This window comes from Eptatretus burgeri, chromosome 7 (assembly GCF_056783735.1).
Source record: "Eptatretus burgeri isolate ZD-2024b chromosome 7, Ebu_testis_v1, whole genome shotgun sequence".
Taxonomy (NCBI): Eukaryota; Metazoa; Chordata; class Myxini; order Myxiniformes; family Myxinidae; genus Eptatretus; species Eptatretus burgeri.
The window spans coordinates 67,360,493-67,380,451 of record NC_140967.1 but is presented as its reverse complement, the minus strand read 5'-3'; the positions used below and the strand labels follow the sequence as shown (position 1 = coordinate 67,380,451).

Here is a 19,959-nt window from a genome sequence, read left to right as displayed (position 1 = left end):
CGTGCTCCCGCATGCCAACCGACATCTCCCTCTCATACCGCTCTCTCACACACACGGTCTCCCTTGCACACAGCGACCTTGCACACGGCCGTTCACTCACGCGTGCCTTACTACTCACACAAACCATACTACTTACACACGCGGGGGCACTCACCCGCGGTGCCTCATCCACACTCCGTGCCTCACTCACACACGCGGGGGCACTCACCCGCGGTGCCTCACTCATACTGGCCGTTTCATCCACACACACGGCCTCACTCACACACGGTGCCTCACCCACACTCGCGGGGGCACCAACCCGCGGTGCCTCACTCACACTCCGTGCCTCATCCACACACCGTGCCTCACTCACACACGGGGTCGCTTCCACACACGGGGCCGCACTCACACCTTGCACCACACACACAGGGGCAACCACACTGGGGATTCGTGTCCCCACAAGAGTCTCCGGGGCCTCTATACCCCCCAAGCTTTCCGTGCACCCGTTCACAGCACCCGTCCCCTCAAGCTCGCAAAGCACGACCGAACTCACCTGGTCGTGACTCGCCTCAAGGGGGCAGACTCCCTCCCCTCGTTCCTGGAGGAGGCCATCCAGGTGCTTGCACTGGGTCTCTACACGCTCCGCGAGCTCACCCCCATTATCCTCCACTACCTCCGTGTGTGTGTGTGCGTCACTTACCCCGTCCTCACCGTGCAGTCTCTCCTCTATTTTTTCTGTCTCCCGTGTCTCTGCCAACTCTTCACCCTTTACCTCCCTTGTCTCAACTATTATTATTTCCTTTGTCACGGCCTTCATGCCCGCCTGCAGGCATCGGCCCATGTTCTGCGTCTCACCCCGGAACTTTTTCATTTCCTCCTTCATGTTTGCTTCCATTCCGTTCATTTGCTGTCTATTCGCATCCATTTTCCTCATCAATGCCTCAAACATTTCCATCGTCCGATCCGTGGGCGACCCGCACGTGGGGGCCGTTTGTCCGCCACCCCAGCCACTGCGCCCATTTCGAACTCTGGGTTCAGTTGGGGGAGTTCATGTTCCTGCACAATCAACATTTCCTGCTCGGGGATTCCATCCTGGACCATGGATTCTACATTATTACACATATACATTTCTAATACCCCCGGCTCCCGCTCGCCTTGAGACGCCATCTTGCTTCTCGTGAAGGGTTAATTTGCTCGCTCGTAATTTGGAGGGAATCGGGGGTCGCTTCTCTCACCCCTGGACCGATTCCCGTGAATTTAGCCGGAGACAGGAGAGCCTGTTTTCCTGTTCTCCGATACCAGTGCCGCGAGGAGGGCGATGAATTTGTATCGCACGACCTGACACCAGTGTTGCGGTCTTCGCGCCCGCCGGCGTGCTGACGGCCACGTAACTCGAATCGCGGCACGTCGCCCACCGGATGGACAATCCAGTCGTGACCCTCTCCGACTAACGCCGGGAACCAGTCACGGGTGGACCTTTCGGTCTCACCGCGATCGAGCCAATCAGCCCCCGCGTGGGATAGGGTTGCTCGCCAAATTCGACCTACCTAAGTACCCACGCGGAGGGTAGACCGGGCGATCGCACCTCGCCGCAGGTCGACTTCGGACACGGGCCACTTAAGCGACCCGTTCCGTACTATCAGAATAACCGAGCGGTGTTATCGTCGACCTCGACGGTTCGATTAATTATCGGGCGTATTCAGCCCACTACCAACCCTTTACGTGAAGCAAGATGAGGATTCAATGGGAGAAAAAGACGAAGCGAAGCGGGAGAACAGTTCAACAATAAAGCACATTTATTCGCGGCACACGGGAAGCACACAAATACAATTCCACCAAATGCACACAAAAAAAAAGAAAACACCATTCCATTTACACAAAAAGCAAATATAAAAGTGAAAACACAGTGCAGAGCTAATACCGACGACCGAGCACACGGCAACACTTATACAATTCTACTTCACAGACGGCGCCGACAACACATACCCAAAACCAAGGAAAAGAATACCCTCAAGGATGAGGCGGGCCTGAGGCCGAGACCGGGTCGCGCCTACCCGTCTGGTGATGAGACGCGGAGCGGCGATGGCGCCTCACTCCGCGGGCCTCGCGGACAGTGCCTGGCAGGGGGTGGGAAAGGGGGCCCCCTTGGTCGCACTATCTCAGCGCGGGGGGAAACAGGAGGGGGTTGCTGATGCTCGGGGTATAGAGGATCTTTATTATCCCTGGTGTGCGTCTCCACCTCGGCCAGGTCAGCGCCGCCGGCCTTCCTCGGGCGCGCAGCTCCCGGCACCGTCGCGAGCACCCCCTCGTCTGCCTTCGCCGTTGCCGCCTCTCCGCCTCTGGACTCTCCACCCTGGACTCTTCTTTGGGCTCTCCTCGTTGGACTCTCCGATCGACTCTCCCCTTCGCGACTCTCTTCAGCTTCTCCAGCTACTGCAGGCTTCGGGCTCCAGACTTCCACACTCCTCTGACTGACGAACACGGTCCTTTTATCCCCCCGTAGCTTCGCCTTTGACCCCCTCCCTTTGACCTTTCACCTCGCTCCCCATTGGCCCGAGAAAAAGTGGGCGTGAAGGCTTTTTGATCCACAAATTTGCATATATCGATCGTTCTGGAGGCGAGGCCAAATCGCCCCTCGCTCACCGATTGGACGGCAAAAAGTGGGCGTGTGTCGTTTTTGATCCGTTTTTGAAGCACAAAATCCGTGATTTTGTACACGCTGTTCAACGTGCGCCCTGCACGAGTCCAACACCGGTACCCACAGCGGGGCAAGAACGGTGGCGATGCTACGGTTGCGAGGTGTGACGTGAAGGTCGTGGCGGTTGTGGTGAAGCGGTGTTGTGGTTGGTGGTTGATGTTGTGGTTGTGGTGGTAATCATGGCGGTTGGTCCAAAATAAAGATAGTAAAAGAAAAACGGCTATCCTGAAGAGTCGCAGCTCGCATAAATGACATGTATTCCCACTAGACAACGGGTTTGGACCTAACTACACATGTACTTGCCGAGATACCTCACCTAAGGGACCTGAATGGTGGTTTGCGAATTTGGTAACCACAACAATATATATATATATATGTAGGGTGGATATACTGGTTCTGGCTCACTTTTCCCCATGTGAATGAATGGGGGATTTTCAGCGATTCCCTTTTTTTTCCCTAAAAATAAACCCCCTTTTTATCCCAAGGTATATTTATTTGTCTGCCCTTTTAACCTGGAGGTTGAACCTCATTGAATTGAACACCTGGGGGTTGAACAGCTCACTCATTGAACCTATAAAGATTTGTTCATTCTCAAATTCCTTCAATAGTTTAATTTTCTTTGCACAATAATCCCCATCTAAAATATTGACAAACAAAACATTTGAATCTTTATATTTTTTAAGATACCCCTTTTGTGCCATTACGAAATGATAAACTTCTCTTAATGATCTCATCTGGCCACCGCCCGAGTTGCAAATCATTTTTGTGTATAAACCACGCCATAAAAAAAGTTTTGTTTCAAATGTTTTCAGTTCATGCCGTGAAAATGAGGAAGTGTTTTTTTTGACACGGTCGTGCTGTGAAAAGAAAAACAGGAACTATTCTGTGAGACAAGGTCTCGTGTTTATATTTCATCTCGGAACACGAACTGAAAACATGTTTAATCAAAACCATTTTAGGGCATTTTCAGTATGTTTTGAAAATGATTCATATAATCGCCCAGTTATTTTCCAAGCTGCTCGCCTGAAGCGTCATTTCCTGTGGCCGCACCCAATGCTTAAACAATCTCCTCATCGTTGCTTTATAAGTGATTCGCCAGACAAAGTTTCTGCCAGACGGGATTTTCATTTTTACAACTGAGACATGAGCGATCTTTCTTCCGATGAACAAAACAGCTCAACACAAAGTTGGTAAGTTGGTTCCTCTTTGAACGATGAAGCAATTGATTTGAAATTAGATCGTGATAATTCTGATATATATATTTTTTTCTGACAGGTCCTTGGAAGAAGTGGAGTTTACATATCACGATGAGGTGCATAAAATGAATGCTCTTATTGAAGAGGTCAATGATTTTAGAAGAGAATTGAAAAACATTTATAATGACTGGTACGAAGTCTTATCACGGCCTCTGATCTCGAATGAATTAAACCAATGGTGAGACACGTGTGTGTGTGTGTGTGTGTGTGTGTGTGTATATATATATGTGTCTGTGTCTGTGTGTCTGTGTGTCTGTGTGTGTGTGTGTATATATATGTGTCTGTGTGTGTGTGTGTATATATATGTGTCTGTGTGTGTGTGTGTATATATATATATATATATGTGTCTGTGTGTGTGTGTGTGTATATATATGTGTCTGTGTGTGTGTGTGTATATATATATATATATGTGTCTGTGTGTGTGTGTGTGTATATATATGTGTCTGTGTGTGTGTGTGTATATATATATATATGTGTCTGTGTGTGTGTGTGTGTATATATATGTGTCTGTGTGTCTGTGTGTATATATGTGTGTCTGTGTGTCTGTGTGTCTGTGTGTGTGTGTGTATATATATGTGTCTGTGTGTGTGTGTGTATATATATATGTGTCTATGTGTGTGTGTGTATATATATATGTGTCTGTGTGTGTGTGTGTATATATATATGTATCTGTGTGTCTGTGTGTATATATATGTGTCTGTGTGTCTGTGTGTATATATATGTGTCTGTGTGTCTGTGTGTATATATATGTGTCTGTGTGTATATATGTGTGTCTGTGTGTATATATGTGTGTCTGTGTGTATATATGCGTGTCTGTGTGTATATATGTGTGTCTGTGTGTATATATGTGTGTCTGTGTGTATATATGTGTGTCTGTGTGTATATATGTGTGTCTGTGTGTATATATGTGTGTCTGTGTGTATATATATGTGTGTCTGTGTGTATATATATGTGTGTCTGTGTGTCTGTGTGTCTGTGTGTCTGTGTGTCTGTGTGTCTGTGTGTCTGTGTGTCTGTGTGTCTGTGTGTCTGTGTGTCTGTGTGTCTGTGTGTGTGTGTATATATATATATATATATATATATGTGTGTATGTGTGTGTGTATGTGTCTACCTACCTCTCTGTCTGTCTCTTCATCTATACCCTTGACTTATTATTTTTTTTTTTCAGCACTATCACACAACATCAGCTGTTGAAGCAATCTTGTACAACACATGATTTTCTGGAGGTAAATGTTTCTGAATTATTATTTAGTTATTTTTTTATTAATATCACTCTCTTTAGAATGTCGTCTTATGTTGGTTGCATCATTAGTTTGAACGCGGTTTTGTCAGTACACTGGAATTCATTTTATTGGCCTTGAAAGGATGACAGGCTCCTGGTGTGTTAATTCAGTGGTCAACGAGGCTGGTGTGTTAATTCAGTGGTCAACGAGGCTTACTCATATTACCATGTAATTATCTTTATAAAACCTAATTATTATCCACTTTTTGTTTCAAAACAGAATATGGTGTCTGAGTTTCGAAATCACAAGACATCTGAAGAAGATTGCTGGGAAAGATTATACATTCTCGCAAATGAATATTTAATATTTTCAATATTAATAAATTATATTTGTTTTGTTTACAATTACTTGATTTTGAATTTCAAGAAGAGGATCAAGACATGAAGGAGAGGGAGGGGTTGAGGGGGGGGGGTAGGTGCACTCCCCCAATGACCCATCACCCCCTCATCCCATCCCTCCCCTCCCCATGTGTGTGTGTGGGGAAGGGTGGGGGTGGGATGAGGGAGGTGGTGGGTCAAAGGTGGGGGCGCAAAGGGGGGGTGAGGGGGTGGGGCTTGTGTGGGCGGGGTGTGTGTGGGTGGGGCTTGTGTGGGCGGGGTGTGTGTGGGTGGGGCTTGTGTGGGCGGGGTGTGTGTGGGTGGGGCTTGTGTGGATGGGACTTGTGTGGGTGGGGCTTGTGTGGATGGGACTTGTGTGGGCGGGGCTTGTGTGGGCGGGGCTTGTGTGGGCGGGGCTTGTGTGGGCGGGGCTTGTGGGGGGGGGGCTTGTGTGGGCGGGGCTGCGGTGGGAGGGGCGTGTGTGGGCGGGGGTTGTGGGAGGGCGTTTATGTGGACAGGGTTTATGTGGGCAGGGTTTATGTGGACAGGGTTTATGTGGGCAGGGTTTATGTGGGTGGAGCTTGTGTGGGCAGGGTTTATGTGGGCAGGGTTTATGTGGGTGGAGCTTCGGTGGGAGGGGCGTGTGTGGGCGGGGTTTGTGGGAGGGCGTTTATGTGGACAGGGCTTATGTGGGCAGGGTTTATGTGGGCAGGGTTTATGTGGGCAGGGTTTATGTGGACAGGGTTTATGTGGGCAGGGTTTATGTGGGCGGAGCTTCGGTGGAGCTTATGTGGGAGGGGTGAATGTGGATGAGGCTTATGTGGATAAATAGATGGGTGGATGGGTGGATGGGTGGAGCTTGTGTGGATGGGTGGATAATTTTTTAATTAAATAAACATGTTGTGTGTGGGGAACTAATTAACTAATCACTAATTATGTGAATATGATGAATATGGGTGGAGCTTGTGTGGGGTTTGTGTGTGGTGGAGTTTTTGTGGGGAGGGGTTTGTGTGTGGTGGAGCTTGTGAGGGTGGGGCTTGTGTGGGTGGGGCTTGTGTGGGCGGGGTTTATGTGTGTGGGTGGAGTCAAAAAATTTCAATTTATCTTTGTCTTTTGTAATTCCTGTGAATAAAATGAACCTAAAATCTCTTCCCCTTCCAAATCATATATCTTATAAGTCCAAGGAACCGTATCTATTACATCAACAATTTTAAAAAGCTCGTTCGTCCATCTTTTAATATAACCCTTTTCAAAATGAGATTTCCACCTATATATTCTTACGATATCACCAACTTTGAACTTAGGTTTTCTGACATTAATCTCTTTTTCATATTTTAATTTTGTAAATGTTTCTGATGGTTTCATATTTGTTGACGTGTGAATCGTGTCATTATACTTATCCACAATATCCTGAATAAAAGATGACCATTGTTGTGAACCGAGTTGTGTGAATTTTTTATATAGTCTCTCTTTTAAGGTACGATTAAAACGTTCAACAACAACTGCCTTCCCTTCATTAAAGGTACTGTATAATGTAATACTGTTATTTTTTAGAAAATTCATAAATGTCTTGTTATAAAACTCTCTACCCTCATCAGTCCACAATTTTTTAGGTTTTCTCTTACTTTTATTAAATATCTGTTGAAAGGCTAACATAAGAGTATTACCTGTTTTGTTTTTTAATGGGACAACCCATACGTATCTACTCCTCAAATCAATAACGGTTAAAGCATACTTGTACCCCTTATCATTATTGAGTTCAATCAAATCAGCAGACCAGATATAATCAACTTCCTTGGAATAAACTTTCCTTCTCTGAAACTTTGTGAATATTGGTTTATGTAATTCATCAGCCAATTGCTCTTCAGTCTTAATGACATCATTAGAGCCTATAAGTTTTTTTGAATTTCCAAGTCCAAGTTTCAATTTAGCACTGATCATCTTCTTCACAATGAACCGATCAACTTTTTCTCTCAAGGTTGGATTTTGTATCAGAGACAAGTTTTTCAACATTTCTCTATCGGCTTCATGCTTTTCTTCCAATGGTGTGGTGTTCCCATAATCAATATCGTGTCTCATGCACACTTCATCAACTCTATTGACAGGCTTACTCTAGGATTTAGGATTGTCTGCCTCATCTAATCTTTTATCTAAGTTTGTGCCTGGACCACAGAAAGAATACCCTGGAAGATGTAATTCCCCTGGTATTCCAGTAGTTGTAAATTTACTTCCTGATAAAAACTTTTGTATATCTCCTCCGAGTTTGTGTTTGGAGATAAATTGATTTTTTTTTGAACCACACACCGAACATATACCTTTTTGTATAACCCTGTTATTTTTACTTTTAATATATGAAATATTTTTAGTATTAGTTTTCTTTTTACATTTGAGACAATAACTCATTTATTTATGTGAAAAATTCCTGCAGAGTGCAAAAACCTTTTTAGTTTCCAACATGCACATTTGAATCTTAATTTTTAAAACATAAAGAATCCTTAGAAATGCCTTCACTCTCTCCATTTATTTAAGAAAAAAAAATAAAAATGAAAAACTTGAATTAAAATGAATAGCTTGGCGATGTCAATAGTCTTGAAGAAAATATTGCAAATAGACTTGTCAATTCTTTGTTTTCCTCCTCGGTGGGTTGAGTTATTTTCTGTAATACCACCAATCTTTTATTAATCTCACTGGTTTCCATATTTTGATATTTATTTTGTCTCGCTCTTTCCTCCCTCTCCTTCTCGCTCTCCTCCCTCTCTCTCTTCTCCTTTTCCTCCTTCTCTTTCTTCTCCCTCTCCTCCTTCTCTCTCTTCTCCTTTTCCTCCTCTTCCCTCTCTTCTTCAACTCCTTCCTCATCCCTTATTATCCTTGAATCGCTTACACCCCATAGAATATCATACATATATTCATCAGGATTTCTTGTTATTCCTGTATCCAAAATAATTTTTTTACAACCGGAAACCAATAAAATTTCTTTTGAATTTCTAAAAGAGCCTTACCTTTTCTTAACTTTATAATTTTTTTCATTATTTAACATTCTAATTAAATCTAAAGTTGTCGGTTTATCAACATCAGCATAATGCCAATCTTTTATTGAAAATACCTCATTATGTTGTAGAACATATTTATTAAAATACCGAATACCCTTTTCTTGAAGGTATGCTTGGACACAGAAATGATAATTTTCTTGAAGCCTTCTTGCTGTCATTTATGTATTAGAAATATATGTTAGAATAATATTATGGCACGAAACACCTCCCCATCTTCCCATAGTTAAATCATTTTGTATTTCCTTACTTATTATATATAATCCTGTTTTTTCTGTTTTCATGAGATAAACAAGGGCAAAACCATTATTATATTTACCCTTATTAAATTCTTTTATTTGTTGTTTACTAATCGTGGCCCCACAAAACTCATTCTCGATACCAAGTGGATAATATTCTTCCTTACGAGACTGATTTAATTGTTCCAGGTCTTCGAGGTTAATTTTAAATGACCAATTATACCCTAAATCATTCATATCATACCCCCATTGTTCTATTCTCAAAAAATGATACGCCCTTCTTTTTAAAATTTATTTTAATTCGAACTGTGAATTCTGTATGACCTGGAGATAATATCAACACTTCTGTATCTTTGGAATACACGGCCATTTTATTTAAGGATATATATTGTGATAAATCGCTTAATCTCACCAAGTCATTCGCGTCAGTCGGGCTTGGATAATTTTTTAATTTATAAGCATTTTTCATGTTAATATTTTGGTTATATTATATTTATGTCGTTCAGCCTGTGCCTTTGTGTAATAATTTGATAAATCAATATCCAGTTCTTGAGATACACCAAAGATAGAACCATCTTTACCAACATAAGTCATTTATATTAGATTAAAAATAATATCATAAAATTTTTTATTTTTGTTGAGTTGAAATAACACATATAGACATAATTGACCACAACACTTGGAATTTAATTCTTGGACTTGAAATGTTTGATAAACACCATTCTGTAAGAATTTTATGACTTCAACAGGTGGTGGAAGACCAAAACTATCAAAATAATATTTGTCTTGACTATTAAAAATACAAACCCAATGAGAACCGTTCCCATTATTATCTTCTAAGTTCATAATAATATTCTTTGTATGTTTCGGCACATTTGTTAATTCATCTCTCATACAAATAACCACATTATGAATTTTTAATTTCTTACAATATTTGACAAGTTGTAAATTTGATGTTGTATTCTTTCCAAATTCTTTCAACCACTCATCAATGCTCATTTATTTATTAGAAAGATATAACCCATTACCTCTTTTCGTTAATTTTACACCTGCTTGTGCTATAGAAGAAAGCATATCTCCAACTAAAAATCTCGCTTTATCAGGCAGACCTTCAAGTTTTTCAGCAAAATCTACAATTACACCACTTCCACTAATTTGTTTCTCCAACTCTTTGTTATGTCTTTCCAATTCTTTTTGAGCCTGGAGTTGAGCCTTCCTTTCGTTGGCAGTTTTCACCGCTGTTGAAATACCACCCGTCAATGCTCCAACCGCACTTAAACCAGCAAATAAAGGAATTAGAAATGGGAGAAATCCTCCACTCGTCTCTCTTATTAAATATTTTTTCAACATTGGTTTTGTCATTTTAATTTTAAGTGAGCCAGTGTCATTCAAGATTTTAACCTGTTCTCTTGTGAGCAAAACATCAATTCTTACTGCTCCTTTTCTCTGAATTGTATTAACGCTAATCGTACAAGGCTTTTGATTTTGAACACAAGATGATAGTTTATGAAGATTGATTTGATTAACATATACCCCAGTTGGTACTTTGCCACTCATTTATTTAACAAAAAATTATGTGAAACTAATCATCACACCATTATCTGTATTAATCTGCAATTCTGTTTCTTCCAAAAGCAAATAATATGCATCAACTTCTTCACTCTCTCCTCTTTCAATGTGTAGGGAAGTATCCACTCGATTAGACTTTATAGTTTCCTTTTGAGCGCTCAGGTCAAACGCATAGATTGTATACAAACTTTTAAATGCTGTCATATCCAAAATAGGTTCTTTATTTCCATTACTTTCACACACCTTTTGGTAAGACTTGTATGCTTCAGCAAAATCATTTTTTTCCCAATTAATTTCCAATCTATCTCGTGGATAAAATGTTGCATCTAGAGAAACGCGAAGTTGTTTCACCTTAGCATTATCACTCAATGCATTATTCTTATCAGTCGCAGTATCACCATCTGGCTTTTTAAAAATGATCCACAGATATCGTGGCTTTCCTTCCAGAACACCCAAATTCCACGTGTAAGTAGTTTAGTTGAGTTTAACGTGTTGACATCTTCTTTTGAGGTATGATACACTGAGTGGTTTCTTTGAGTTAAGTCTTCGATTCAACATCTCTTCTGTTTTAAGATTAGGAGTATATTCACTGATATACCAACTCATTTCCTCAATTACAAATTTATTCTGATCACCAAAAGCACTACCAACACCAAAAAGCAATCGATTTTCATTATCATTCCTTTGTAGTTGAAATCAAATTTTAAGACCATACAGAACTTTATCATGATCACAAAATCCAAATATACCTTTAAGAGGAACTGCCACAGTAAAACTATTTTCTGCTTTTGCATCATCATTATACGCTCCTTTCCTTTGAGTATATCCAGGGTCTGTGTTTGTTCCCGTTGACATATCAGGAATAAAACCTTCGACAGACCCCTTTCCCATTCTATCACAGAATGTATAGAGTGTAAATTTCATCATTTCAGATACAGCAGAGACAAAATCAACCGCTTCAACTTCTTGTGTTCCAATATACAAACGCACACTATCAAACATTTTCCAGAAGAAATCATTTACAAGTGTAGCATTTGTGTTAGTCGCAGCCTTAGTGAATTTAAATTTACACAACAATAAACTTTCGGATAGATTCAAATAGGTTTGTTGATTATTTATTTCAAAACTTTTTGTACCATTCGTATTCCAGTCTGTTCCAGTTATTGCATTTACCATGAAGTAATCTTCTTTTTTAGTGGAGTTTGAGATAATAATAGTATCATCCAAATCATAGATACTATCAATTGCTTCCATACTTGTATTTATTTAGGAAAAAAGATGTTAAAACTTTTGAAACCCTGATCCAAGTATTTGAATTATTTTCTGTCGTTCTTGGGGGGACAACTGAGTTTTGCCTTTCTTAATTTCTTTTATTGCTTGTAATTTATGAGATTCCTTCTGGGCATCTTTTATGCTCTTTACAACACCTGCTACATTTCCCACAGCAGAAGCAGTTGAACCAATTAGATCTTTATGTTTAAGAATAGTTGAACCAATACCCATGAGAGTATCAATTATCCCATCTCCTCTAAATTGATGTCCAACACCCCTTTGTCTCTTAGGTTTATAGTATCCTCTACCAAGATACATACCTTCACCCTTGTAGTATGGGGAAAGGAACATCCCATCCCCTGTAATTATTTTATATTTTCCCAACTCGTGTTTCCTCACAATAACCATCGTATTTATTTATTGGAAAACTTCACGTAGGTGAATTCTGATGGATATAACTTCTCCATTAAAAGAAATCACACGATTATCTTGGTCGGTTATCCTAAAATTTACTCTGTGTATGGTTTTTCCTGACACAGGGAGATAAACCAAATTTTTGGGTTCCATATTGAATTTATAACCAATTGGGGTTGAGTATGCGCTGAATGAAAATATTGTATTTGTTTTTTTCCATCATTATAAGCACCATCAATCAAATCACAGTGAATTAACACCGAATTTATTCCTGAGGATATTTGAATGACATTATCACTGTAAAACGTCCCATTAGTTTCAATCTTTTTTGAGGAGAAACCTAATAACTCTCTAAATGAATTATCAATTGTGAAATCAACCTTGTAGTTATTTTTAACTTTAATCGTTGATTTTGAAGTATGTTTTTGAATGTCTATAACAATATTTTTTGGTTCATCACCCTGTTCTTTCATAAGACGAGCAATTTCGGAAGATATTTGAGAAATCTCATATGCTCCGGGTGAGACTGTTATCGTTTTGTATCCACTTCCGGGATTATAACTAAACTTGTCATTTTTATCAGTTATATTAAATAAGGTATTATAAGTTTCCATGGACAATAAAGATGCCTCATATTCTTTTGTTGGGTCAAGTTGTAGTGGGTATGGGAATGAAGATGTGTGGTCGCTTGTTGTGAAATTAAAACTCAGGATTGTGCTTCTCATCTTATTTAATATGAGATAAAATGTCTTTATATTGAGATTTATTAATTATTTTCATGTTCATCAACTGGTCTAAAATGGCTGATGCTTCATTAAAACAATTGTTATTTCCAGCCTTCTTACTACCTAACAACAATAACAGTCTATTAACTAATTGCGATGGGTCATTTGGAAGAAAACTAACACCTGAACCAAGGATACTTAAAGCCTGAATAATGTGTTTCTCCTTCTCACTCTTCCTACTTTTACCAGAAAGAATAACCTTATAATTTAGAGTGTTCAGCAGATCAATATATACTCTATCATCATTATTTTCCATATCCAATGGTTTATCAATATACTTTGATTCATCCCTCACAGTTGAACCTTGTCTTCCATCTTTTGTGAGAAGAAACATTAATCTCGGAGTTAGTTTAACAGGGCGTTGAGCAGAACCCAAGAACCTTAATTCATCATTAAATATCAATACCTTTTCTTGAAGAAGATGAAATATTGCTGGTTGTTCTGTTGGAATGAGTCCTGCTTTAGTTTTTGAATCCGCTGAATATTCATTGTTTTGAAGAGCATTCACAATATAATCAGAGGGTTGATTAATCTCTTCCAGTTGTTGAAATAAACCTTCATCATCATATACCTTTAATTCTCCTAAATGCTCTAATTCTTCCTCCGTCATTTGATCAAAATCTTTTAACATTTGAAGTTTTTTAGGAGTATATTCTACTGTGGGAACTGTGGAAACATCTTTCATTTTTCTTGGGAAGTTTTTAAAAGTGGTTTAAAAAATTTCTCTTGTTTTCTTTCAAATGCTTCTTCGCCCGTTAGTTTCTGTCTGCGTTTCTTCTTTATGTCTTCCTGCTGTTTTACAACTTTTGAAACCAACTCTTGATGTTCCTTAAATCTTCTTGCTCTTTCTTTTGCATCCATTTATTTATTGTAAAATATCATTTAATGAATTGGAAAGATCAACAGGGAAATTTTCCTTTTCTTCATCATTCAAGTAGATGTGTTCAAATAAATCCTTTTCTTTAAATATTTCATCAAATTCTTTATTAACATTAATGCGAGTTGTAATTTCTTCTTCACTAATACTTGCATCTCTGCTTTTCATACGTTTGCGTTGAGTTTCTTCATCAAAATCAAAACCGAATGATAAAATCTTCACTCCGCTCAGATGTTTAATAATTTGTCTCGTTCCTTCTGGATTAGTTTCTAATATCCCAACACCACCAGATTTTAGTTTCCTTAACTCACTCTTACAATGTGAATATTTTGTTGTACCAAGAGAAACCTCCTCAAATATTTGACCTTCATTCCTCAATCGCATATGTTCCTCCACTGAAATATAGTGATAATCTTCACCTTTTACTTCTCCAGGTCTTATTGCTCTAGTTGTTGTTGATACAATGCGTATCACGGGGTGTTTTTCAAGTAAATTTACAATATTCTCATTTGTACTACACAAGAACCTTGATTTATGAAAGTTTTTTCCAGAAGCAGATTTACCCACAAGATTTACAATAATAGTTGTCATTTATATATGTAATTGTTTATAAAACAAAAAATACATCCCTTAATATCTCATCTTGTTTCAACAACAATATATTTATATTTTTCAGTCGTGTGCTTCATGTAATCCTCAAATTTCTTTTTACTACATAATGTAGAACAATTACCTCTCCAAAAATTATTGATATCTATTGAATTTAACTTGAATAAAATAAAAGTATTAGCATTGTTTCTGATGGAACGACGAGGAAGTTGAAAGTATGATTGACTAAGATAAATACAATTACAAGAAGAATGTCTCCCTCTTGTGTAGTAGCTGTCCATTACCGTTTGGTTTCTCTCATTAACACAATCATCAAAGATAATGAGGTTCTTTTTTGATTTATCCAAATCTTGGGGAGACGGTATATCATCCGTATTATCACTAAGAATACAAGTTAAAGGATTTGATTTCTTTTTACATCTCTGTGTATCACAATATAGTTGAATTATATCTTCAATGTTATAATCATTTAGGTTTTTTGACGTTTAAATAAACCGATTATATCTTCTTTTTGAAGACCAGCATTAAAACCTTGTGAGAGTAGTTGATACTCTGGTTGAAAACTCGACTTTGTGAAAATTATTAAATTATCATAATCTAAAAAGTTGGGAGTGAGGAGCATTTTTAAAAGTAAGCAGGTTTTTCCACATCCACTTGAACCAACTATGAGACATCTTAATGAATTTGGGAGATTTTTATGGTTGTTAAATTTTATCTTATTTTCCCAAATGGGTAAAAAATCATTCATTTATATATTTGGAAAACAGGTTATTTAATTTATTATTGGCTTTTTTAGAAACTCTATATTTTATCCTAAGTTCAGGTTTAATTTCAAGATAATCCATTATTTTATTTATACAATATCTTGTGTTGATATTTCCCTGAAAATTACATCCATGAATAATATATAACAACAATCCTTTGAACATTTCTCTTATATGTTCAGTTTCTTCCCTTGTAAGGAAAGGTGTGTTATCACCCTCATACTTTACATTCATTTCTCTAATCAATCTTGTAAAGTAATTCATTTTTGGTGTAAATCTAAAAGAATTATTTTCCTTTTTATATTTTTTATTATCATTAACGAGAAGATAATCACAGAATATACATTGTTTATAGGCTTTTGACTCTGTGTTTAATCCCCGTCTTTCACACGCAGGACAATTCTCAAATTTGTCATATAGAGAATCAGGAAAGTCTAGCATATTTATAAAGTAAAACTTTACTTAAACTGAAATTCATCTATACTTTCAGTTGTATATTGACTCATATTTAATAATATTACCATCGATATCGATATACTTTTTTTCAGTACCAGATTCAACGACAACATTTTTTATATTAAAGGTAATTTTAAAATGATCGTTAACTACTATTGAACGAAATGTCATTTCACCTGATATATTAACATCCTTTATTTCATCAGGATTTACATCTTTAGGGTTGTTGAAAAAAATACAAATTTCTCCTTGCATATTACAGATGGTCTTATCTTTTCTTTCTAAAGCTTCATCCATAAGGTTTTTGTTTTTTGATACTTTTTCTTGTTTCATTGCTTTTTCTAGTTTTGAATATATTACAAGAAGGAGAGGAGAAACTTTTGTTAGAGATACTTTAATTGATGTTCTTCCAGGTATACTAAAAGCCCTTCCACTGAAGGAAATTGAAGAACTCATATTATTTACCATAATTGTTTTTATCCAATAGTTGTTATATTTATCTTTGTTCAATTTTACATCCTTGACATATTTCTCAGTATCTTTAACAAATGAAGAGATTGATTGAAACTTGTCTTTTGTGTCTTGAAACATTGTATTTATTAAGTGAAAAAGTTGGAGGATAAAATGGTTTTAAGCACAGATTCACCTATAAATTAAACGAAATTTTCATCAAGAAAATTTTAGTATATAAATATGGTGAATACAACATACTGCGATGTTTGTAATCACAAATATAAACATTATAGAAAACACGTTCGAACCATCAAACACACATTTAATCTATTTCATCAAATATCTCCTCTTGAGTTGGAAAGAAAACATTGTGATATCTGTTCAAAGGATGTTTTGAAGAGTAGTTATAATAAACATCTTCAATCACAAAAACACAAGAAAAATGAGTTTAAAGTAAAGGGAGACTATTATATTGAAAACACTGATGGGGCATTTAAAGGGCATATAAAAATAAGGATTTTTCAATTTGGAGAACCCGGTCCATCATTAATTGCTGAATCAATTGAAATAGTGAAACCCGATGTTGAAAAAATTATTAAAAAGACATTAAAAGAAATGAAAACTTTAAAGTTTTATATGGGAGTGAAAATGAATATGAAAAGACAAGATGAAGAACATACTCCTTATATGAGAACAGATCTTCATTTTATAACATCATTTCAAGATTTTTTGAATAGTGGGGTTTATGAAGAACTATCAAGACAAGAGGAGGATGTTGATAATACAGTGGTAGGAAGTGGATTCAATATTTTAAAAAATCATCTTTTTAGATATACACACTCTAAAATCAAACCCTCTTAAAGCTTCTTCTTATATTGAATTACCAAAAGAAATAAAACTAAAGAAGGCAGTTGTTAATATTAAGAACAATGATAATAAATGTTTTCTCTGGTCTGTTCTTGCTCACTTTCATCCACCAAAATGTAATTCAGAAAGAGTAAAACAATATATGAAATATGAGAATACCTTGGACATTAAAGATTTTAAATTCCCAATGCCACTAACAGATATTCCTAAATTTGAGAAGAAGAATAATCTTTCTATTAATGTATATGGATTAATGGATACAAACAAAGTTCAAATATTAAAAATTTCAAACAACTATAAAAATGAAGAAACACACATTGATCTTTTATATTTAGTGTTGGAAAGAATTCACATTACACATACATCAATAATTTATCAAGATTAATCTCTTCTCAGGTATTCAGAACAGCAAACAAAATATATCCTTGTAAGCGATGTCTTAATTAATTTCATACAAAAGAACGATTAGAACAACATTCAAAATATTGTAGTAATCATAAATCAGCTGTAATTACAATGCCTAAACCTGGTGAAAAGATTTCTTTTGAAGATTATAATAAATCTATCATGCACCCATTTGTGATATACGCTGATTTTGAGTGTATCCTTAAAAAGATAAATACTGCTTCTCCTAATCCAAAAGAATCATATACAAATAAATATCAAAAACATATTCCTTGTGGTTTCTGTTATTATATCAAATCATCTGTTGGAGAAAAGTATAACAAACTTGAACATTATCGTGGAAAAAAAGCTTCACAATAGTTTGTAAAACGATTAGAAAAGGATTGTATAAGACTCACTAAATTAATGAAAGAAACAAATGAACCGATGAAATTAACCAAAGAAGAAAAATTAGAATTTAGAAAGAACAATATCTGTCATATTTGTGAGGGGGAAATTAAGGAGTCTAAAGTTAGGGATCATTGTCATCTTACTGGTAAATATAGAGGTCCCGCTCATTCCTGTTGTTATCTTAAATATAAATTACCTTCTTTTATTCCAGTATTTCTTCACAACAGCGCCAACTATGATACACATCTATTTATAAATGAACTTTCAAAAACACCAGGGAATATTTCTGCCATAACAAACACAAGTCAAAAGTATATTTCATTTACAAAAATGATATTCACAAAACCTTTAACTCGTATTAGGTTTCTAGATTCTTACAAGTTTATGGGAACACCACTAGCCTACCTCGCATCAAATCTAAGCTCCACGGACTCTTTTCCAAATCTTAATTCATTCTTTCCAAAAGAGGAAATTCTCACTAAAGAGGAAATTCAGATTAAAGAGAGAATTCAAAGTAAAGAGGAAACTCTACTTAATGAGGAAATTAATGAAGAAATTCTAACTGAAGATGAAATTCTAATTATAAAGAAAATTCGAACAATGAATGAAATTCTAACTAAAGAGGAAATTCAGATTAAAGAAGGAATTCTTACGAGAGAGGAAATTCAAACAAGGAATGAAATTCAAAGTAAAGAGAAAATTCTTACAAGTAAGGGAATTTATCCTTATGATTATATGGATTCATTTATGAGATTTAAAGAAACACAACTTCCTTCAAAAGAAAGTTTCTATAATAACCTTTATGAATAAGAGATAAGTGATAAGGAATATAAACACGCACAAGAAATATGGAAAATATTTAAGATAAAGAACCTTGGAGAATATCATGATTTGTATCTAAAAACAGATGTTTTATTGTTAGCTGATGTGTTTGAAGCTTTTAGATCACTCTGTCATAATAAAAATTGTTATGGATTAGATCCTGCCCACTATTTCACAGCTCCTGGTTTAGCTTGGAGTGCAATGTTGAAAATGACAAAACAAGATATAGATTTAATCAGTGATGTTGATATGCTTTTGATGATTGAGAAGTCCAAGAGAGGTGGAATATCACAAGTATGTTCAAAAAGATATGCTAAAGCAAATAATAAATATCTTCCAAATTATGATAGTGAAAAAGATAGTAATTATTTGATGTATTTTGATGCTAATAATTTGTATGGATGGGCAATGTCTCAATCTCTGCCTTATGGTAAATTAGAGTGGGTGGAAGAAAAGGATTATGAAAAGGCTTTGATGAATATTGTTATTTCTTCTCAAGAGGAATTGAATGACGAAGAAGAAGGTTATTATTTTGAAGTTGATTTGAGGTACCCGAGTGATCTTCATAATAAGCATAAAGATCTTCCTTTTGCATGTGAGAAAGAAACCCCAAAGAAAGAATGGTTAAATGATTATCATAAAAGTTTTAATATTAAAGGTAAATCAACAGAAAAGTTATTAACAACATTCTATGATAAAGAGGGATATGTTTTGCATCAAAGGAACTTGAGACAATATTTATCTGCTGGGTTGAGAGTAGCTAAAATTCATAGAGTTTTAAAATTTAAACAAAGTCCTTGGGTGAAAAAGTATATTCAATTCAATACAGATATGAGAGCAAATACAAAAGTAAAATTTGAAGGGGACTTTTATAAATTAATGAATAATGCTGTATTTGGAAAGACTATGGAAAATGTTAGAAACAGGCAAAACATTAGATTCGCAACATCTTGGAAAGAAGCTTCGAGATTGATAAATAAACAAAGTTTTGAGAGAGAAGAGGTTTTTTCAGAGAACTTTTCTGCAATTCATATGAAAAAGGAAAGTATTGTAATGGATAAACCAATTTATATTGGAACAGCAGTTCTTGATTTATCAAAGATATTGATGTATGATTATTTGTATAATGACTTAAAGAAAGAGTATGGTGAAAATGTTTCATTGTTGTATATGGACACTGATAGTTTTATCCTAGATATAAAAACTGATGATGTTTATGAAGATATGAAGAAAAATATTGGAGTTTATGATACAAGTAATTTCAGCAAGAAGAGTGAGTTATTTTCCAAAAAGAATGAAAAGGTTATTGGTAAGTTTAAGGATGAGTTGGGTGGAAAAGTAATGAGTGAGTTTATTGGATTGAGAGCAAAGGCATATGCTTATAAGTATGGTGATCAGATTGATAAGAGGTTAAAGGGAATAAAGAAATATGTAATAAAGAAATCAATAACTTTTAG

At 36.6% G+C, this 19,959-nt stretch overlaps 1 long non-coding RNA gene across 1 annotated transcript; it reads left to right on the top strand.

Annotated features, from left to right (window-relative positions):
* The first annotated feature begins 3,607 nt into the window (after nucleotides 1-3,607).
* Nucleotides 3,608-5,608, top strand: LOC147023461 (uncharacterized). Its single transcript, XR_015060199.1, has 3 exons — nucleotides 3,608-4,111; nucleotides 5,102-5,159; nucleotides 5,436-5,608. It is a non-coding gene; the product is annotated as an uncharacterized LOC147023461 (long non-coding RNA).
* The last annotated feature ends 14,351 nt before the right edge of the window (nucleotides 5,609-19,959 follow it).